A 23,379-nucleotide genomic window follows, 5' to 3' on the forward strand; every position below is an offset into this window, starting at 1 on the left:
AAAAGCACCTGTTCTGTGTTCCAGTGTCACCCACCCTCCAAGGCTCCCTACCTACAAGACGGATGAGACGGAAGCACACAAGCCACCTACAGCTGCAAAACATAAGGAGCCAAGGCCGTGCAAGTGCCAACCCTGAACGTGCGGGACCCCACGAGTGGCCATACTTGCCTCACCCTAGCCCTGCCCTGTCTGCCACACTTGCCTCCAACCCTGCTTCATTTTCCTCCATCTTATTTTCACAGCGTGTCATCATCTATCTGTTTACTGTCTTTCATATCTCACTGCGTTACAAGCTAGCTTCAGGAAGACAAGAATTGTGTCTGGCTTGTTCCCTCTCGCACATCCTCTGGCCCTAGCATAGTGGCAGGATGTAATAGGTGCTCCCTAAATATTTGTGGGATGGATGGATGGCGGGTGGATGGACAGACGGATGGATGGACAGATGCATGGATTTAGAGTGCCGGCTCGGCAGTCAGACAAACCCAAGTTTGAATCCCAGCTCTATGGCCCACGAGATAGGTGATCTTGTGGGGTTTATCTGACTCCTCACAACCCTGCTTCCTCATCTGAGGCATGGAGGTGCAGATCTTTGCCACAGGGCCAGTGTGAGGATTAACTACACTCAAGTACGCAAAGTGCCCAGTGCTCTACAAATGTTCTTTCCTCTTGTGCTGCTCTGACCGAGGAGTGACAGCGGGCCAGGCAGTGTGATGGCTGTGCCTTTCCGTGCCCGGATGGGATGTCCATGTGAGAAAGGCACACAGGAAGAAGCCGGATGAAGTTCTAGGAGATGATATTCCAGACACCTGTGCTTCTGGCTTTGGAGACTTTGCCATGTGTAGCTAATACTCTCCTTCCTTCCATTGACCCCCAAACTCTCCCTACACCCCTCTTCCAAAAAATCCCCAAAATCCAACATACAATTTTCTTATTAGGAAAAAAAAAAAAAAAAAAAACAGTGAAAAGTGGCTGTAGCTCACTCATTCTCGGTCCCCACCTGCACTGCCTTTCCTGTGCGTTCCCAGCACTGGACCTTCCACAGACCGCATCTCCCCATGCCGTCCTGTGCTTCCAGCCCATTAACGAATGTCGGACCAAATCCGGCTTCCAGCTTCTCCCTTGGCAGGCATCTGCCTTCCGCTCCTGCTATTTACTGCCCTTGCAGTCGCTTGTCACTCTCGAGCAACGTAAATACATTCTTCAAGCAAGGCAGCATGAGATCAGCCATCAAATGCCTGAAGAAACCAAAGGGAAAACCAAAGCCAGAACATTTGTCTTTTTATTTTAATTTCTGCATCGAAGACAAAGCCTGGATAATTGGTTGCAGTGAAAATACACAGGGAAGATGGTTGTGCTCTTTTAACCATCCAGCAAAATACATGTCAAGCCATCTTTGCCCGCCTGGGGACAATTAAAGGTGGCAGAAGCTAGGAGAGGTTCTTGGGGGGAAGAGATGGGCAGGACTCTCACTGAGGTGGACAACAGCAGTGGAGTGGGCTGAACAGCTGTTGCTTCTGTCGGCCCCATACCTCTCTGCACTGCTGCCCCTTCCTCTAGGGTTCACTCCTCTGCCTCCGGGGGTGGGGGGCTGCCCATCACGGTGACCAGCCCCTCCCACAGGACGAGCCAGGGCACCCCAGCCCTGTGGCAGAGCGCTGCAGGAGCGCTCTGCGCTGGGGGAAGAGCTCCCTTTCCCCATCTAGATGACAGTGTGTTATTAGCCTGGAGGCGCCAGCAGCCGGAGCCCCTGCCAGAGACAGGAAGCCAGTAGTTAGAAAGAAGCCAAAAAAAATCAAGAAAAGGAGAAGAGCAGTGAAAGAAAGAGATGGCGGTGGTGACAATGACAATGCAACATCATCTGAGTCCCTGGACCCCGCCATTCCCAAAGGCCAGCATCCTGTCTTTCCAGTGTCATCAAAACCAACATATTTCTTTTTGACTTAAGCCAAAAACCCGTTACTAGAAACTCCGTTCTGATGGGTTGATGATAGGACGAGATAAAAATCAACGGAAAGACACTGAATGGACATCGCCACCCGTGGCTGGTGTTTCCCTATTGGATGGCTGGCCTCTGAGTCCTTGCTACTCAAGTGTGTTTCCTGGATCAGCAAGCGGCCCCGGCCTCAGCCTCACCGAGGTACTTGTGAGAAGTGCAGAATCTCTGGCTGGCACCCAGACCTGTTGACGCCGAATCTGCAATTCGATACTGACCTTAAGGTGATCCACGTATTCATTCAAGTCAAGAACATCCCCCCCGCTCTACTCTGAAGGCACTGAAAGTCTCCTTCCCCACCTCCTGCAGCACACTGGCTGGGGGTTGGTGGGTGGAATCAAATGCTACATCACACCACAGAAACTGTTTTCAGAATGTAGACTCCAGGGCCTTGAGGAGCGAGGAGGCGAGATCGGGAACAGGATGGAGGGCACGTGGTGCCCCAGGTGTGGGCACGCTTGTCCTTCTAGGCCACCTGGTGCACTGCCGCTTCTAACCAACAGCTCTCGGAAATGACAGCTCTCGCTGGCCTGCCACAATACAGGCTGGAGAGAACCAGGAGGATGTCAGTGCCCTCCTACTGATTCCTGAAAGCTCCCGGCTGGAGTGCCTCGCAGCTGGATGTACTTACAAACCACAGCAGCGACACCATCTTTGTCCCTGAGGGGTTGATCAATAAAAATCAATTTAAAAAAAAAAAGGACTTTGGTGCATCCCAGGACACGTAGCGAGCCAGGCATCCTGCAGAGTGCAGGAGGTGCACTGCCCTTGACTTTGAGGAGGGGGGAAACAAAGGTGTCCATCAATAACTCTATCACCTTCACCCAGAACAAGCCCCCAAAGTGTTACACACTTCCTCAGTCTGGATCCTTGGAGAAAAGAGACAGAACACTGAGACTGGGTAATTTAGGGAGAGTTTATGAAAAGTTTATTGTTTACAAAGGTGTGGGCAGAGTTTGGGGAAAACAACAAGGGAGGATGTAGGGAGCTTGGCCTGAATGGGTAAGGAATAGGGCAGTTACTGGAACCCACAGAGGGCAGATGTACAGAGGAGGCTACCTGAAAGGAGATGTGACCTTCAGCAAATGAACCACGGTGACCCAGCAGGCACAGAGTCGGGGGAATAAATACCCTGACATCATTCTCCTTCTGTCCTCTGCCCTCCTGCCACCGCCTTCCAATGACCAAACCCAATCAGACGTCAGAAGGCAAGGGGATCTGTCAATCCAGCCCATCAGAGACTGGCTCCCAACACACAGAGCAGGTGAGGTAAGGGTAGAGGGAGGAAACGGATGATCCCACACACAGATCAGTCTATTGGCTGGACCAAAGACGGCAAATATGCACCAAGCATGCCTTATGCCCTACTCCACACCTGTGACAGACATTAATGATCGACGTGCCTTTCCCTGCTAGGCTTGGACAAACTTTCAAAATATTTAACACAGAACTCTACCTCGAATCTATTAATCTTGGAATGTGGTTGCCTAGCTAATATCCATCCCCTCATTCTTCCTTGCTAACAGAACCAAGATATTGCCCAGGCACTAACATACCCCAGCTCCCCAGGTGAGAAACTCAGTTTCCCCTGCAGCTAGGAATGGCAAATGACACAAAGGCAGCAAGCCACTGCATAGCTAGTGCCACTCTGCTTTCTTCCTTCTGACCTTGTATGCACTGGTGATCTTTAGACTGTGCCTCTGATAGCCTCATTGAGCCCCCGAACCTGTGCCTCAGATGAAAGTTTCAAACTATTTTTTTTAATCGAATTATAATTGACATACAATATTCCTATTAGTGTCAGGTGTACAAGATGATGATTTGATATTTTTTACATTGGAAAATGATCACCCTGCCAGGTCTGGTTACCATCCATCACCATACAAAGGTATTACAATGTTATCGACTATATTCCCTATGACTTGCGTATTTTATAGCTGTACATTTATCCTTCTTTAATCTCCTCCACCTATTTCACCTGTCTCCCCACCCCCTCCCCTCTGGCAATCACCAGTTCTATCAGTGAGTCTGTTTCTGCTTTCCTTTGTCCATTTGTTTTTTATAGACCAAATCTAAATGAAATCGTATGGAATTGGTCTTTCTCTGACTTACTTCACTTAGCAGAATACTCTCTAACTCCCATCCATGTTGCCACAAATGGCAAGATTTCGTTTTTTTCTGGCCAAGTAATATTCCATTATATGTATACTGTATTATACATTATATATCATATAATGTATTTTATATATTATACATATATAATATATATTATTGTGACATTTATATTTAATATTTATATATTAATATATAATATTTACATATAATGTAATTATACATTATATAAATAATGTGTAAATAAAATTATAATGTATAATATATATACACACCACATCTTCTTTATCCATTCATCTATCCATGGACACTTGGTTGCTTCCATATCATGGCTATCATAAATAATGTTGCAGTACATTATGCAGTACATAGGGGTACATATATCTTTGCAAATTATGTTTTTATTTTCTTTGGATAAATACCCAAAAGTGGAATGGCTGGATTGTGGGGTAGTTCTATTTTTAATTTTCTGATAAAACTCCATACTGTATTCCATAGTAGCTGCCCCAATTTACATTCCCACCAACAGTGGATGAAGATTTCCTTTCTGTACTTCTTGATATGAAAAGTAAATCTCTGTTTGACCCACCACCCATTGGATCTGTCTGATACTTGCCATCAAATGCACTCATAACTGACACAAACCCTGTGTGCCATACATTCTAGAGAGATGTGAATCCCTTCACTCACACACGTACTTATTTATCCCTGTGCTAACTGCCAGGTGAGAGACAAGTGAGGCATAGTCTGTCTCCTCTTCAAGGAACCTTGATCTACATTTTGAAAGATTGGTAGGAGTTGCCAAATGGATAAATGAGAAGAAGGCACACGAAGCAGAAATGAGTGTATGCAACGTCGGAATGTTAAGTACTAAGAATCCATCTAGCAGTCTATGATGTGTAAAAAATGAAGAAACCATCCCTTTCGAACAACCAATTCTGAAAAACAACCAATTCAATTCAAACCCGGTCGTGAAAAAAACAGAAGTGATTATCTACTTGGAAAGAACCTGAAAAACAGCCAAAGATTATGCTATTTCCTTGTATGATGGGAAATCAAAAAGTGGCTTGGGATTTCCCAAAACAAATAAAATTTTATATAAAACAGATGTAAAGTGAAACAAAATGTATTTGAAGTCTTTTACCTCAGACTCGCTTCCCACAGCTGAATTTGGGTCGCAAAACTTGGAATCAGGTCGGTACTTCCAAATGTATCCCCCAATTCCTTGCGCATGCCCTTTCTGTGGCCACACTGGTCCGCCTGCTGATTACTGAACACTCCCTGGGTTCGTACAGTTTCCCAGCTTAGAACCCCCTCTGCAGTTCTTGCCTAACCCCCTGTTCTTCCAGGCCGAGATGAAGATCCACCAGACCCAACAAAGGTAAATCTCGGGTGACAGGAAGCTGGGTTTAAGGAAGACACATAACCCCAGGCTCTCAGAGAGCCCTGCTGTTCTGAACTCCAGGAGTTCACCATCAACAAGATCTATTCTAACCACACATGGGTTTGTTGTTCACCTTCCTCTTTGTGTGACGCTCCTGTAGTCAGGAAGTGGGCTGAACATCGTTTGCTTTTCCCTCCCAGCATCCCTTCCCCTCCCTTTCAGCCACGCTCACATCCCTCCCCACTGGGGACCCCTGGGCCCTACCCCTTCCCCACACCTGCTCTCTCCCCGGGGCCAACTACAGGCCGTCAGTCTATGGGCACCAGCACACAGCAGCACCCTTTAGCCATGGGGAGTCATGTGACTCAGGCCTAGCCAATCGCAGCACTCCTCTCTGACCTCCGCGTGGGGAGGGGAGGGGGGCGCCAAGGGGTACTCACCTGACTCGAGCTGGACCAATCAATGATTTTCTTGAGGTTTATAAAAATTTGAGCAGCGAGGGACAGGGGGGAGAAAAAAGAAAAAGAAGTGCGGGGTCATTAGAGTATTCAGATCCAGCTAATCCTAAAGTTAGGTTCACCCATGTTTCCCAGTTAGTGAGCCAATAAATCCCCGATTTGCTTAAGTTAGTTTGAGTTGCCTTACTGTCATTTGGAAATGAAAGAGTTGCGAGTAAAACCCGTACTGTTACCCCACTGCCCAGCACATGTCTGTGGAACTGATCACAACTGGAAATGCAAGGGCAGATTAGAGGACATTTAAAAATTTATTGGCTATGATTCCATGTATATGAAATGTCTGAAATGGGCAAATCTATAAAGATAGAAAGCGGTGGGGTGTAAAGAAAGGATTAGGGGTAAGGGCTAAGAGCTGTGAGAGTTCTTTGTAGGGTAATGAAAATTTTGCAGCATTGATTGTGGTGATGGTTATACAACTCTAAATATACTAAGAGCCATTGAATTGTATGCTTCAAACAGGTGAATAGCGTGGCAAGTAAATTATATCTTGGGGCACCTGGTGGCTCAGTTGTTTTAGCATCAGACTCTTGATTTCGGCTCAGGTTATGATCTCATGTGAGTCAAATCTGGAGTTGGGCTCTGTTCTGACAGCACAGAGCCTGCTTGGAATTCTCTCTCCCTCCCTCTCTGCCTCTACCCCACTCATGATCGATCTCTCTCTCTCTCTCTCTCCCACATACACACACACACACACACACACACACACACACACACACTGTTCAAGCCTGTCCTGAACCACGCCCTCCAGGTTTTCTCTTGCTTGGTGCCTTTGTACCTGAACTTCCTTTTTCTTCCTTCTTGTTGCCTGAACTTCCCTTTTCTTCCTTCTTTACCTGGCAAACTCCCCATGACTCATGCAAGTCCCCAAATGAGTATCATGTCTTCCAAGAATCCTCTCCTGACCCCTTCCAGCCAAGTCCTCTGTGCTTCTAAAACCACTTTTGCATGTCTTTATTATAATTCTAGATACTGTCCCTGTGTTTGTCTGCCATGTAAGCCTATGGAGGCCTCCTTGTAGACAGAGTCCAACCCCACGGCGACAAGGCAAGCATGCATTCAATTGTGTGTTGTAGGAATAAATCTACACTAGCAATATTCCCAGCTTAATTAGACAAGGGATGGTAGTAAGATATTTGAAAAAAAAAATTTGTGGGGAAACATCCATAATGGGATAAAATGTATAAGTGTCCACAAACTTCTTCCCTTCACCCACCTGCCCAAGAGAACCTCTCTAATTGGCGGCCTAATTCTCCTTTCTCTTCTGTCTCTCTGAGAGACCAATTTCTACTTTTTTTTTGGTTCAGGGCCTGGAATGAGCAAAGAAGGACAGCAGCAAAGGTGTCAATGGAGGAGTAGAAGGACTTAAGGAAAAAGGTCTAATCAACCTGTGTAATAAAGAATGGAGAGAGACAAGAGATGAAGTTCAGGGAATAGAAGTGGAAAAGAAAGGGCTAGTGGAAAAGAAAGAATTCTTCGAACAGCTTCAAATAGAGTGTAGCACAAGAGGGAACAGGTCAAGAGTCAAAACAACGTACAGGGCGTGCTCTACAGGGTTATATATCTGGAAGCCTGCCTAATGTTCTTTCAGAAAGATGAGAAAAAAGCTAAATTCCTTTTTTGTCATGTTTTGGCTTATTTGGACTGTGCTTCTATAACTGGTTCTAGGACTGGACCATATGGGTCACAGTTTCAATAGGGTTACATGAAGTTTCAGTAAATGCAAAATGAAACTGGAAAACCAACTGAAAGCATTTCCTGCTATTAATAGAACTCATTACCCATTTCCATCGACCATACTTGTCTTCACATTTCCTCATACTGTTCTGCCTGATGAGAATTGTGCTTCCTGGAATAGCAGAAACGTGGTTGAGCAGCAGAGGACACAATCATGTGACTGTCCACGACAAGGCCACCCCAGGATTCAGGATCCTGGATCCTGACCCTTGTTTTACCACAAGGGGTGTATGACCCTGGGAAAGTCATTGCTCCTCTTTAAGCCTCATTTTTCAAATGAGGGGGTTTAGACCAGATGACCATCAACTGTTCATTCCAACTCTGAGATATGATTATAGGAGCCTGGGCCAATACCCGTCTTAAAAGCCTCCAGATTCCAGCTCCCAAACCCCCTACCCTCAACTGAAGGCTTTGGGGAGATTTTTTTAGGACAGCAGTGAGCTAAAGAAACTTTAGGGCAATAGCCCTAAAGCTTTGGAGCAAAGATTGTCAGTGAGCTCCCCAGGGAGGGAACTTTGAAGAAGCATATGTGCCCACAAACAGCATTTAATTAAAGAGCAGCAAATGGCAGCATGGAAAAGCGGAAAGCAGGCTGTTCAGGAATATTTCTCCAAATGCAGAACATATCACTCAATATCTCTTCTCAAGCCAAGCAACGTTCACAATGGCTTTGCTAGAGACACGGGGTGCCTTTGGGGTCATCTAACCGGTTGCTCTGGGCAGGCAGCTGCCCTCGCCCTAGGCCTGGACACAGTCTCCTAAGCCTGGACATAGTCTCCTAAGCACGGTCTTCACCTGGTGAGACTGGGGACTAAGTTGACCTTAGCAAGGCAAATTCCTCTTTAAGGGATTGCTAAATCCATGTGTGCTCCAGAAGTTTCCTGTGGTGTTTCTGATTCGTGTGTGGCAGATCGTCAGCAGATTGTGTAAGAATGGCTAGGACCCCAAGAAAGAAGCACTTCCAGAACACACGAAAATTGCACAATTTTCCCCACCAGCAGAGTAAAGGCTAGACTTCAGAACGATTTCCTCAAGATTGGATTTAGGAACGTGCCCAAAGCTACAGAAACTAACGAGTGCCAGAGCTGGAATTCGAACCCAGGGTTCTCTGAGACCAAAGCGCGTGCTTTTATTTATTTATTTTTATCTTAATATTTTTTAATGTTTATTTACTTGTTTTTGAGAGACTGTGAACGGGGGAGGGGCAGAGAAAGAGGGAGACAGAGAACCCTAAGCAGGCTCCGCGCTGTGAGCACAGAGCCCGATGCGGGGTTCGAACCCACGAGCCATGAGATCATGACCTGAGCCGAAATCAAGAGTCAGACGCTTAATCACCTGAGCCACCCAGGTGCCCCAAAGCTCAAGCTTTTAACCACAATGCTCTAGGCCTTCCTCAAGCGGTTATTATGGCTCACGCCCCATTACAGCACTGGGCTGATATGCGGCATATATGCCCCGAGGGTTCTATACTCTGAGGATTCTTCCATTCACTCCCAGGCCAGGGGAGTGGATGGTACTCAGTGCTAGGAGTCTGCCTCCTAAACCAATTTTTCTTTCTTTTTATTCCCATCATTTGATGGAAGTTGCGAAGAATACCCAGCATCTATCTCTGGAAGAGCTCTCACACACTGTTTTATAATTATCCATCCATGTGACTCTTCCTTCTTCATTAGCCTGTGTGATCCCTAAGGCAAGGCTCTTACCTCACTCATCTTTACATCCCAATGCCTCACACATCGACAGACACTTGATCAAGGCTCTTGATCAAGATTGTGGGAAGAAAGCAGGAAGAAAGGAAGGAAAGAAGGAAGGGAGGGAGGGCAGGAGGAGGGAAGAAAGGAATTGAGTTGAATAAGATAAAGAAAATAAGGATCTAGGACATACATTTAAGGCTTTTCTTATATAACAACCAGGTACAATACATAGTCTTGATCGGATCCTAGTTTGAACAAACTGTAAGAGATATTTAGAGGCAAATGGGGAAATTTGAATATGGATGGATATTAGGAAATGATTCTTAATTGTTAGGTATGTTAATGGTGTTGGGGTTACATAAGAAAATGTCCTTATTGTTTACAGATGCACAATAAAGAGGAGAAATGTCATGAGTTATATATCATTTATTTGTAAATAGTTAAAATACTTCAGAAAACAAAGGATGGCAAATCAACAGTTGTTGGCTCTAGGTAATGAGTATATAGATGGTTATTATTCCATTCTCTCCATTTTTCTGAACATTTGAAATTTTTATAATACAAAATTCCAACAATGCACTTTTCCCATATAACCACAGTGCAATTATCAAATTCAGGAAATTATCATCGCTGAAATACTACTCTCTTACATACAACCCATACTCCAGTTTGGACAACTGGCTAACACTGCCCTTTAAACCAACTTTTTGTTCCAGAATCCAATCCTGAATCACATTTTGCAGTTCCTTGTCATGCTTCTTTGCTCTCTATCAATCTGAAACCGCTTCTCAGCCTTTCTTTGTCTTTCACATTGGCATTCTGTTTCGTTGTACTTGTGCAATTGTGACCATGACTTGATTCTCAACTCCTACAGGATTCTGGCAGGAACACAACAGAAGATGTTGTGGCCTCCACAGTGTGACACATCGGGAGGTACCAGATGTCAGTCATTGATTCAACAAACATGTACAGAGCATGTCCTAGGGGCTGAGTTCTGGAGTCCCCAAATGGCATCCAACCATGGCCTCACTAGTGAGGAAGACAGGAAGTGACTTCGTCCCAACCCAGAAGGAGCTGTCACAGTGGGCAAAGCACTCCAGGGCAGAGCACAGGAAGAATGGAGAAGGAGTTGCATTTGGAACAGTCTGGAAGGCAGGTGAGGAGTTCCCCAATAGGGATGGGGAAATGGGCCCTGCCAGATGGCTTTGGAAGCAGTCAGGAGTCAATGAGCCGAAAGTTTGGATATTATAGGATTGTCAGGTTGGATATAGAGATAGATAGCAAAATAACAAAGATTTTTTAATATAAAAATGGCATCCCGCCATGTACACTGTTTTATAATCTGTTCCTTTCACTTCACAACTTACTCTACACATTTTTTCCATGTCAACAAATGCAGCTTAGTTTTAGTGGATTAAAAAAAAAAAACTTTTGTTAATGTTTATTTATTTTCTGAGAAAGAGAGACAGAGTGCGAACAGGGGACAGGCAGAGAGAGAGGGAGACACAGAATCCTAAGCAGGCTCCAGGCTCTAAGCTGTCAGCACAGAGCCCGATGTGGGGCTCGAACTCATGAGCCATGAAATCATGATCTGAGCCGAAATCAAGAGTCGGACATTTAACTGACTGAGCCACACAGGTGCCCCAATTAGTGGATTTTTAACTGAGCTATTTTGGGGACACCTGGGGTGGCTCAGTCGGTTAAGCAGTTGACTCTTGATTTCAGCTCAGGTCATGATCTCACAGTTCTTGAGATCAAGCTCCACGTCAGGCTCTGTGTTGATAATGAAGAGCCTGCTTGGGATTTTCTCTTTCCCTCTCTCTGCCCCTCTCCCACTCATGCATGCTCACTCTCTCTCAAAATAAATAAGAACCTTAAGAAAATAGAATAAATGAGCTTTCTCCAATGTCACACTATGATTTATTTAGCCAATCTCTGGCTGATGGACATGCGGGCTGTTAGCAATTATTTTGCCACTACGATCTTCTACCATTCTTGTCCCATTTCTCTGATTATTTCCTTAGGATAAATGCTGGAGAGGCTTTTGGCTTCCGAGGTCAAGGCCAAACCTAAAGGATTCAAGCTCTGAGTCACAGAGGGCAGCATTAGGCTGCTAGTTGTTTTTCCTTATCCCTCCAGCCCCAGCAAAGCTCCCTAAAAGTCTGCCTCCTGCCTGTCTGAGCGGACTGTGGACCCAGTGTGAAAGCTGGTTTAAACTAACAACTCACACCAATTACTGCTGACACAGATCATTTAAGACTCCAGGTAGGCACATCGACATTTTCTAGACATAAAAGCTCGAACCTAGATAGACTAATATCCAGTACCAAGATGCCAGAAAGGAAAACCATGGACAAAAGGGTTTAGATGCCACTCTGCCTGGAGTCAGGGAAGGAGATGGAAGCTTCACACGGTTAGCACAACTGGGGAGGAAGAACACAGACTTCGAAGCCAGGTGACTCAAATCTTGTAGTTTGGGGCAAATCACAACCTCTCTGAGCCTTGGGTTCCCTTGGGTGTAAAATGGGAAGATAATGGCTGCATCGTGGAATTCTCTGAGGACTGACTTAGCCAACAAACACGACTCACTGGTTTAGTGCTGGATGGGCAGAAGCCAAAGAGGAAAGTTTACTCACCACACGTGGTTCAACTGAAGAGACTTCATTGCAGGGACCTCTTACACAGGTGCAGGCAGGGTTCAGGGGACAAGCAAGGCACTCAGAGACTGGCAACAGTGGGAAGCCATTACTTGGCTAGAGTCACAGATGTAGCTGCTGCTGGTGACGTGACCAAAGAAAGAGAAAACAGAGAAGAAATTCAACATCCCCACTCTTCCTGCCCTCCAGTCTCCTGCCATTGCCTCCCATGGCCAATCCTAACCAGGAGCCAGTGACAAAGGACTCTGGGTGATGCAGACCCACTCAGGTGCACGTTTCTATGTCAAACATCATGGCATCAGGGATGCTGACTGCCTTGAGCAGCACATACAGAAGAAAGCAGTGGTGTTGCAAGGGTGCGGTATAGCCAGGTCACCGAAGAGGTCCAGGCTTGAGGAAGGCAAAAGTTCAAATGGACTCAAGTGGATTCTGTCTGGGAATCCAGGTAAATGAGCCATCGATTCAGAGACATCCAAACGCAAGGTGCTGGAATTCATCTAACCCATTCCCCTTGGTTTAGAGATGGAAAAAAAACCCCAACCCAACATGAGTAATTTGCCTATTATCTTCTTCTAGCTAGTTACACATCCAGGACCAGAACTGAAATATTATGACTCCAGAACCAGCTTTTTTTTTTAACTACACACATTATTACTGCAGCCATGAATCAAAGTTGTCTTTGGCAGAGCTATCAGTGCACTTATTCCGAAAGTAGCTGAGCCATAAAAGGTTAATTATCCCTTGTAAACTGTGCCCAACAGACGCTATGAGAGACCAAAGTAACCTCATCTTTGATGGGCTCAAGCTAGTAGGAAGTACAAACAGTCTTCAGAGCTCAAGGAATAACGACGGGCAAACTTCCTCCAAACTCAAATTCTCAGGAATTTTATAAATACTTCCACAATGGCAACACCATTCATTCAGTATTCACTTGTTGAGCATTTACTTTGTGTCAAGTACTTTAACTGCTAGGGAAACAAAACTGATTACATGCTGGCCCTGCCCCAAATGGGCCCCCTGTCTGTGCCCTCAGTTGATCCTAGGTCATTCCAGGACCTTGACCAGTCCATCCTTGGTCATAAGGACCTAGCATATTCTGGCCCATATTTACTCTGGCCCAATTTACTCTTGTTAAACATAATGAGGTCGGTCTAATGGGGGAGGGAGACAAGTCAACACCAAAGTCAACACAGTCAGACATACACACAGAGAGAACTGGGAAAACAGAGCAGGGGCATCATTTCCAAACAGGGGCATGGTTGGCTTCCTAGAGGAGGGGCCACCTGAACTGAGTTTTTTTTTTTAATATTTCTTTATATGGGGGAGAGCACAAGCAGGGGAGGGGCAGGGAGTGGGGGCAGAGGATCCGAAGCAGGCTCTGCGCTGACAGGCTGAAAGCAGAGAGCCCGATGTGAGGCTCAAACTCACGAACCACGAGATCATGACCTGAGCCAAAGTTGGATGCTCCACCGAGCCCCTCAGGTGTCCCTGAGTTCTGAGACCCATAAGAGTAATGCACAAACATGGCGTCTGGGTGACTCAGTCGGTTAAGTGTCCGACTTCGGCTCAGGTCATGATCTCACGAGCCCCTCAACAGGCTCTGTGCTGACGGCTCAGAGCCTGGAGCTTGCTTCAGATTCTGTCTCCTTCGATCTCTGCCTCTCTCTCTCTCTCTCTCTCTCTCAAAAATAAATAAACATTTAAAAAATTATTAAGAGTAATCCACAAACAGGAGACTAAAGGAGATGGGGTTTAGTAGAATCAATCTGATATAGGCTTAGATTTTTCTCTCATCTCATTTCCAATTGTACTTCCACCTGCCTCTCCTTAGCCGATGGGGTTTTTGCTCTCTGATAAGAAAACAACCTTCCGTTGTCCCATAGAAACATCGGTGTGAGCTTGTTCTGGTCTCCTTATGAAAACCACCTGTCTGGAAGGCAGGTGGAAAATCACAGGAGTCACGCCTGCCTGGCCCGACAGGCGTGAGGAGAGAGGGCATCGGAGCCTGGCCAGGAGCAGGCCGAGAGGCGGGAAGAGGGTAGAGAAGTTCCTAGCAGCTCCCGGTCCTGACTTTCCCCTGCTCGCTGTGGGGCACAGGATTGGGGCCAGAGTCCACAAGGTCCCCAGGCGCAGCCTCTCCTCTCAGCGCAGGTTAACATTGGACAAAGGCACAGAGAGCGTTCACCCCAGAGCCTTACACGCCTCAGATTTCAGAACAGGTGACACACAGCCACTCTTGTGCTGGGAGCTTATAAACCAGCCTGCAGCTGGGCCCGGGGCCGGCTGTGTCTCTCCTGGGGCAGTGTGCCCAGTGAGTCCAAACCCCATGGCAGGACATGATCGGCCTCACTCACCCTTGAACCCATTGCCCCCCACTGCCCACCCTTCGCCTACACTCGCCTCCACCTCATGGACACTCCATTCCTCTTGCCTCCAGACCTGTGCAAACACTGTTCCCTCCACCTGACACTCTGACCCTGGCCCTGATCCTTTATCTCATTAACCCCTGCTCCTCTTTCAGGTCGAAGCTAGAAATCCCTGCTTCTAGAAGTTTCCTGTGATCCCACCCCCAGGTCCCAGGGAGCTGCAATTGCCAGACTGCGTGCCCGTGTCTCCCTCAAGGGCTCCTGCAGGGCAGAGACTGAGTCCTTTCATCCCTGTATCCCCAGCATCCAGCACACCGCCAGGCCTGTGAACGTGCCAGACCCGGTGAATACATCCCTTCTCTCATGGGAGCCATTGAAGGACTGATTCCAGTCAGCAGGATGAGAAGGCCAAGGTCATTCCTCAGTTGAAGTGTCCTTGTTGGGGGGGGGGGTTGATGCTCAGAGTTCTCCCTTTGCATGAAAAACCACTCCCTTCTATTTGCAAAGGACTTTCCTCTGCACCACCCTCAGGGGTAGGTATTAATCTATCCGCTTCCAGATGGGGAACCCGAGGCCCAGACAGGTTCGGTGAGTTGCCTGCGATGCACACTCGGAGGTGACAGAGAGCGGGCCAGCCCCGGGGTCTCTGACTCGGGTTCACCAGCACCTTTGCTGGCCTTCTGGCATTGCCCAGGGGAGCCAGCCAGCCTGAGTTCCAGGTGAGGAGTCGTTGCTTAGGCCCTTCCTGTGACCTGTTAACTGCTCTACAAGGGGCCCACAGGGACTGCCTGACCTACTCCATACTGGGGTACAAACGGCTGAACTCTCCCCCAGCCAGCCCTCACGCACACACGTGTGAGCCCCACCCCATGGCTTTTAGGTCCATGGCCCTCAGGAAAACGGGGGTAGGTGGCCACAGAAAATTCATGACACGTGGTGGGAGGGTCGAAGGCACAAACGGAAGACAGTGGTATCACCCAGGGCCCATGAGCCCAGGCATCCCTAACACCGAGGAGGAGGACTCCTCCCTTCTTCCCGCCTCCCAATCCCACACAGGTGCCTTTTGTTTGTAAAAACTAACTGGGACCCAGCTGGCAAGAGAGTCTGGAAAATGTAGTTTCTCAGTCTCGGGAGTGCAGGGAAAAGATAAAAGGGCAGGTATCGAGCTGAACAGCAACAGGTAGCATCTGCACACCATCAGGGCCACTAGAATAGGGCGATGTCTCCAAAAGGCCCTTGTGAAGGGCCAGGAGCACAGGGAACGTGCTTTCTGAGTGTCCTGCACCTGTAGGCATTCTCCTTACTTTGGAGGGGGTCCTGCCTTCTACCTCCAAATAGAAGTGAAGATCTCAGCCAGCCTCCCTTGCGGCTGGGAATGGGGCATTGGCTCCACAAATCAAATTTGCCAGCAGGATCTATTGGGATGGAAGCGGTGATGTGAAGGAAGAAGCCCAGGCAGCCTCCGTGTGCTGGGAGGCAGCGGCGGCTGCAAGGCCTGGCCTGTCCGGAGAAGATGCATGAACCCCTGCTCAAATTCCTGGCCCAGCAGTGACTGTTCCCTCTAATGTTCACTGGGGGCAGTCTCACCAGATCGATCCTGCAGCAGCGTCCTGCGTGTCACTGCCAGAGATTCAGCCTCAAGCCGGATCCCCCAACCTTCCCAAGATCCTCTAATTTACCCATCTTTTTACACAAACATTAAAGCTAAAGTATAAGGTCTTTACAAAGCGTATACAGATCAGGAGCATACAGCTCAAGAAATTTTTATAAAGTGAACCGTCACCCAGAGCAATAAGTAGGGTATTACCAGTACAAGCAGGTGCACCCCCAGGGGCCCTCTCAAAAACTGCCCCCCCCAACTCTAATGTAATCACTCACCCGACTTCTGACAGCATAGATTCTTTGTGCCTATTCTTGAGTTTTATATAAATGGGATCATAAAGCAGATATTATTTGCATCTGGCTTCTTCCATGCAACATTGCTTCTGAGACTCCCCAACATTGCTTTCTGTGGCAGTGCTGTGTCTGTGTTCCTAGCTGTATAGTATTCCATCAGAGGAGCAAACCACAGTTCACCCATTCGGCTGCTGATGGACTTCAGGTTGCTTCTAGTTTAAGTTTATTAAAAATAATGCTGCAATCGGGGCACCTGGGTGGCTCAGTCGGGTAAGTGTCCGACTTTAGCTCAGGTTATGATCCTCAGTTTGGGGGTTCGAGCCCCTCATCAGGCTCTGTGCTGACAGCTCAGAGCCTGGAGCCTGCTTTGGATTCTGTGTCTCCTTCTCTCTCTGCCCCTCCCTGCTCACGTGCTGTCTCTCTCTCAAAAATAAATAAACATTAAAAAAAAATGCTGCTATCAACGTTCTCACATGTGTCTTTTTATGTGCATTACAGTGCAAGGCAGTCATAAGAGGGGAACAGAACTGAGGCCAGCTGGGATTTTTGTAAAGAAAACAAGTTATTAAAACACACTGTCCCCAAATGGCTTTCAACTAAGTAGCATCATTTCTAACAGAGCCATTTAGGCTGATTCCCTGGGCCCACAGCATCCCCTGTAATCAGCACCACCTCGGGGGCATGTGGGTGGCTCAGTCGGCTAAGCGTCTAACTCTTGGTTTCGGTTCAGGTTATGATCTCACAGTTCATGAGTTCAAGCCCCGTGTCCAGCTCTGTGCTGACGGCACAGAGTCTGCTTGGGATTCTTTCTCTCCCTCTCTCTCTCTCTCCCTCTCTGCCCCTTCTCTGCTCGAGATCTGCACATGCACTCTCTCAAAATAAATAAATAAAATAAACACATAAACCATAAAAAAAAAATCCACCAGCTTGGTGGCATCCTGGTGCTAAATGACACTGCCACTGCTTCACTGCGCTGTGACACGGCAGGGTGACAGGGTCCCCCCTCTGAGCCTCAGTTTCCTCACCTATAACAATAATGCCAACCTCATCAGACCATTGTAAGGATCACAGTGATGACTGAAGGACAGGGGAGGAAGGCAGGGGGACAGATAGCACTGCAGACTGGCTTTGTAGCAGATGCTTCCGCAGCATTAGCTCAGGGGGGTGTCACCATCATCCTATGAGGTGGGTCTCACCCTTCTCTTCGTCAAGTTGAGGAAACTAGAGCTCTGAGGTTTATGTGAGGTCATAAATGTGGCTCGAGGTCACAGGCCTGGTGAAGGGCAGTGTCAGCCCTGCCCAGGTCTGCCCGCCCCCCCCCACCCCAGTCCACCCAGAAAGTGGGGACCGGGATTCTGCCTCTTGCTGGTGAGGGGAGTCCTTCGCCTCCTCTGAGCCCCGCGTGTAACTCATCGGCAGCACGCGGACAGTAAAACCATCACAGGGCAGTTGTGAGGACAAAATGAGTTGGTGGTTGGGAAGGGGAGGGACACTAATGTGTCTGAGGAGAGCCAAATGATTTACACAGATTGAGGTAATTTCCACGACAGGCATCCAAGGTGGGAGCCCAGTTACTTCCTTCTAGCTAGGACGTTCGGGTGTGTCATGAACTGTGACTCAGAAGTCCCAGAGGGACGCCAGCCCCCACCGGCCTCATCACCCTGGACATTCCAGTTCCTGCCCAGGGAGAGGGGTCCAGTCAGAACTGACCCCCGCAAAGTGGACAGTCTCCTGCCGCTGAGGCCAGACCCATAACTCCTCCAATTGTCTTTGTTCCTCAGACCCTGAAGCCAGGCCTGCACCCCCCAACACACACACACACACACACACACACACACACCACAGGCCCGGCACAGCAAGCCCCCTCCCAGCCCCCACTGCTATCAAGAAAGCCATTGTCAAATGCACACACTCAAAATGCTAAAAGACTGCGTTTTTATTTTTCAAGGGCCCATTGCTAATCACAAGAGGCCACTTAGTCTGAGTGGGGCCCAGTAATGTTGATTAATGATTATGCATTTCTCAAGAGAGTGGGGACCGCTCCACTCCTCTGTCTCCTGCCCCAGTGCCCGCCCCGGGTGTGCGCATTAATCAGGGCGACCGTGGGTGAACTAGAGCTGTGACCAGTGACCTTTGGGCAAGAGCGCTGCAAGGCCCCAGCACCGGGTCGCTCTTCGTTTCCAGGTGCCTTTGCTCCACACCCTCCTCAGCAAGGCCCTACTGCCCTGTGCCCTGCCTCACCCCTGCCAGGGGAGTCTAGGGGGGGTGGCTTTTCCACTTCAGTGCCCGGATCACCCCTCCCATCACACGCCACGTGGATGTGAATATTAATCAGGCCCCACACACCTCCAGATAGTTCACCTTAATGATTTTAAGGGTTTTCCTTAATTTCCTTTCTCTGTGTGACAGATACAGACATTAATAATGAGTGAGGGTTCCCAGCCCCTCCCCCCGCCCCACTATCTCTAAAGGAAATTCAATCATCCTGTAGTCAGCCCCGCCCCAAGCCCCGCCCACGTCCCTCCCACTCTTTTCTGTGGGTTCCCTTCTGGCCAAGCCCGGCTTGTGCCACGTTTTCGGAACACAGAATCCGGAGAATGGGCTGAGGGCGACCAAACTGGAGGCAAGGAGAGAGAAAGAAGGCGGGGAGGGTTTGAGATTCAAACATGTCACTTAGGGGAGCAGTTTTCTTGGAGTGGAGTCAGGGGGACTCTCAAACACCCTCAGGTGTGAGGGACAAAGTGGAGCAAATCGGAAGGAGGGCTTTTAAGAAGCGGGGAAAGGCTGACAACCAAGGGCTGGCTTTGGAAAACCACTCGGTTCTACTACTACTAGATGTGCTGGACTCTGAGGCCAGGCAATGCTCCCTTCTAGGAATTAGGTGCCTTACCCAAAGGATATGTGTGTCACTATGTTCCTCAGAGTACGTGCCCTGGAATATTCACAGCAGCATGCTTGTTATATCCTGAAACTATCCCGATGCCCACCACAGCAGGGTGGACAAGTAAATCATGGTGTATGCGGACCATGGAGTAAGCTTCAGCGATGAGAACAAAAACACTACAATTATACACAACATGAATACTCTCACAAGCATAACATTAAACGCAGACAGACACAAAAGAATATGTACGGTATGGTTCTATTTGTAGAATATTCTAAACCAGGAAATAACTAATTTACTATGTGGTTACAAGTCAAGACTGTGGCTCACCTGGGGTGGGGCTTGGTGACTGGCCCAGGGCAGGTGTTCAAGAAGGCTTCGGGGGGCTGGAGATGTCATATTCTGATCGGGGTGCTAGTTACCCCAGGTGTGTCGGTTTGTAAAAAGTCATCCAGGTGTGTGAACTTTTCTAAATACAGAGTACACAATATTTATTTTTAACGATTTTTAATGTTTATTTTTGAGAGAGAGAGACAGAATGTGAGCAGGGGAGGGGCAGAGAGAGGGGAAGACACAGAATCCAAAGCAGGCTCCAGGCTCTGAGCGGTCAGCACAGAGCCCGACGCGGGGTTAGAACTCACAGATCGCCAGGTCATGACCTGAGCCGAAGTCGGACACTTAACCAACTGAGCCACCCAGGCGCCCCAGGATTTATTAAAAAAACGAAACAAAACAAAAAGCAGCAGCATTGTCCTGGATCTGTTCTTTAGACTTGTTAGTAAAGGTCTGAATGGCCGTAAAATCGCTTTGCTTGGCTGGGCTGTGTTTCTGTGAAGGCGGTACTGTGCTGAGACAATGCTTGGTATTCTTTCAACTTCGTTTGCTGTTCCACAGGGGCCTTCAGGAAGACTTGTGTTTCCGAGCTGCCCTCGTGATTCGCTGGGACCCCGCGAGTGAGTGCCGGCCAGCAGCTTGTGGGCAGAAATGATGTAGGCCACTTGCAGCCTGGACCCTAAAATCGGCTGCGCAGTCCTCCACTGGCTCTTTCTTGAGCGGCCACCTCCAGAGAATTCAGTGGAGGACTCTGGGGTCCTGGGAGGTTGTGGAGCCGCTGAAGCCCAAAGCACAGCACACACGGAAGTTTCAAATCCCGGCACTAATTGAAAGGACACTGAGTCGCTGAATAACTGCGTGGAGCAGACCCCCCTCCTCATTCTCCACTCCCCTTCCCGGCCCCCACCATCCTCCCTGCCTACCCGCATTGGCCCGTGACTTGGACAAGAAATGGAGCTCTGCTGTGATATGCAGCGGGGAATTAGTGATTGGTTGCTGGTTACAGCTGTTAGTCTGACCTGACTGTCTGACTCACACATATTACACGTTTCAAAAGAAGCCATTTGGGGCCCGGGAGTGGGCGCCATCTTGTTAATGGGAGTGGAGGTGAACACTCTTCAGGGAGAAATACTGGTTCCTGACCCCTTGCACTTCCATAGGGAGGGAATTTTCCAGGGAGGAAAAGTACACCAGAAACTCTAATTTTTCTCTCAAAGGAAGACTTATGTGATTGGTGAGTCCAGGAAGGGACTGAGCTCAGTCCTTGTGAAGCCAACCAGGCCCCCTGGAAACCACCTTCTGGGCTCTCCCCACGGTAAGCTTGCAGCAGGAGACACCCCTGTCCTTGTTTTGCTATGCTGGTGACCAGGGCAGTCTTTCAACTTCTGAGGTTCCTTTTTAGAACATCTTTGTAACTGCACCCCTATGACATATCTTCCAATCCATCTTTTCTCAAGAATGAAGCTGTCATTTTTACCTCTAGTAACAGTGATTATCTCTCCCTTGGCTCCGAACCAAGGAAAAGGGGAGAGTGATTTACTGGTCCTCTAAAATCCAACAAAGACTAGGAAAGTAGCTGTTCTCTGTAGCAATGGCCCAAAACTGAGGCCAACTCCAAAATATCACTGTAAAAATTTTTTATTTATCAGCTGCCCGTAGGGTGGCCTTTTCCCACGTTCACATGACCCGGGGGTTGGACTGAGGGTCTCCTTGTAGGGCAGCAGCTCCAGAGCAGAGCAGGAACTGCAGCGGCCGGAGTCATGGCAGAACAAGCATTTAGAAAGTGTCTTCCCCTCTTTGACCGAGTTTCAGTCGAAAGGAGTGCAGCCGAAACTGTAACCGAAGGAGACGTTATGCTTCCAGAAAAATCGCAAGGAAAAGTTTTGCAAGCCAACGGTGGTGGCTGTGGGATCAGGCTCCAGAGGAAAGGGTGGAGAGATTCAACCAGTCAGTGAGTGTGAAAGTTGGAGATAAAGTTCTTCTCCCAGAATATGGAGGCACCAAAGTAGTTCTAGATGGCAAGGATCGTTTCTTATTTAGAGATGGTGACATTCTCGGAAAGTACGTAGACTGACATAAATCATTATTGAAATGTCATGAAGGGAAGCTGCCCATTCCGGCGAAGTTGTGAAATCTTTCATCATGTAAATAATTTTCATGTCTCTCTTTTATAATAAACTAATGGTATCCCCCCCAAAATTTTTTTTATTAAGTTTATTTATTTTGAGAGAGAGAGGGTGGGGGAGGGGCAGAGAGACAGGGAGAGAGCAAGCAGGCTCCACACTGTCAGTTGCAGAGCCTGACGTGGGGCTCGATCTCATGAACTGTGAGATCATGACCTGAGCCTAAATCAAGAGTCGGACACTTACCTGACTGAGCCATCCAGGCACCTCTTGAAAAATCATTTTGAATAGAAGTCAGGGAAATTTCAAAGGATTTGTCAAAAAAAAAAAAAAAAAAAAAAAAAACAGGCAAATGGGACTGAAATGAGGGGTAAGTTGGGAAAACACTAGCTGTGACCCCTCTTTTGATAAACAGTTTAGATGAGCCTCACTTCTGTCTTTTACATACTAGGATTTGAGATCTCATTCGAGCAAAGAGTTCCATGCCTAAAGACCATTTGCAAATCTGATTTAGATAATCTTTTAGGTACCCTGCAGCCCGAAGGATCTCTGACTTAAATAAGAAATCCCAAATTCCGTTTTTGTAATGTTTGCCAATGACAGTGGTCTGTGACAGACACAGACAGATGACAGGCTGGGATGCAGAAAGAAGTCTGAGGGTCGGCTTCTAGATGAAAGCTCTTTTGGAAGCAAAGAAGAGATGCACCCAGGTGATCTGAGCTGGTGGGACAGCGGTGCCCAACCTTTCTTTTGTCTTGGGCAGAGTCTGATGGTCTCACCCGAAGGGCTGAAAACGGATTACGAATACCGCGTGGGCCAGAGACAGCGTGGACAGTGTCCCCGCTGCGAGAGGCAGGAAGGGCACATTGCGTTTAAGGACCTGAGAGAAGGTGGTTGGGAGGTGAATTCGCTTCCTACGGCTGCTGTAACGAGTCCCCACAAACTTCAGGGCGTAAAACAGTAGAATTTTATTTTCTCGCAGTTCTGGAGGCCAGAAGTCCAAAATCAAGGTGTCAGCTGGACCACACTTCCTCCAAAGGCTGGATGACAGATTTCGTTCCTTGCCTCTTCCAGCTGGCGGTGGCATCAGGTGCTCTTTGGCCCCCCTGGTCTGGGGCCCCTGCTCCAGGCTCTTCCTCCACCTCCACACCACCTTCTCCTCTGTGTGTCTGTGTCTTCCCCTCTTCTGCCAAATATCCCCTGTGTGGCCCTTATAGGACACTTGTCATTGGATTCAGAGCCCACCCGGGTAATCCAGGACGATCTCCTCATCTCAAGATCCTTGATTACATCTGCAGAGACTCTTTCTGCAAATAAGGTCATATTCATAGGTTCTGGGAACTAGTGTATGGATGTATCTTTGGTGGGGGGGGGCACCATTCAACCCTCTGTAGGGGGCGTATCACAATTTTGAGGAGTATGTAATGAACATTTGAAATAATGTTCAAAATAACTTGAAATAGTGAACATAATGAAGCCACTTTTTAATTTTGAGTTCATTTATTTGAGTCATGTCTACACCCCAGCGTGGGGCTCAAACTCACAACACCGAGATCAAGAGTGGCATGCTCTTCCGACTGAGCCAGCCAGGCACCCCAAAACCATCTTAATTTTTCAGCTACAGAATTGCCCTGCTTCCCTGACCCAGAGCCTCGCTTTGTGTCCGGCAAATAACTTCAGTAAGC

The 23,379-nt window shown here is 47.9% G+C and overlaps 1 pseudogene; it reads left to right on the plus strand.

Annotated features, from left to right (window-relative positions):
• The first annotated feature begins 19,900 nt into the window (after positions 1–19,900).
• On the plus strand, positions 19,901–21,770 carry LOC101100183 (annotated as a pseudogene).
• The last annotated feature ends 1,609 nt before the right edge of the window (positions 21,771–23,379 follow it).

Source organism: Felis catus, chromosome F2, assembly GCF_018350175.1.
Source record: "Felis catus isolate Fca126 chromosome F2, F.catus_Fca126_mat1.0, whole genome shotgun sequence".
In the NCBI taxonomy this organism is placed as follows: Eukaryota; Metazoa; Chordata; class Mammalia; order Carnivora; family Felidae; genus Felis; species Felis catus.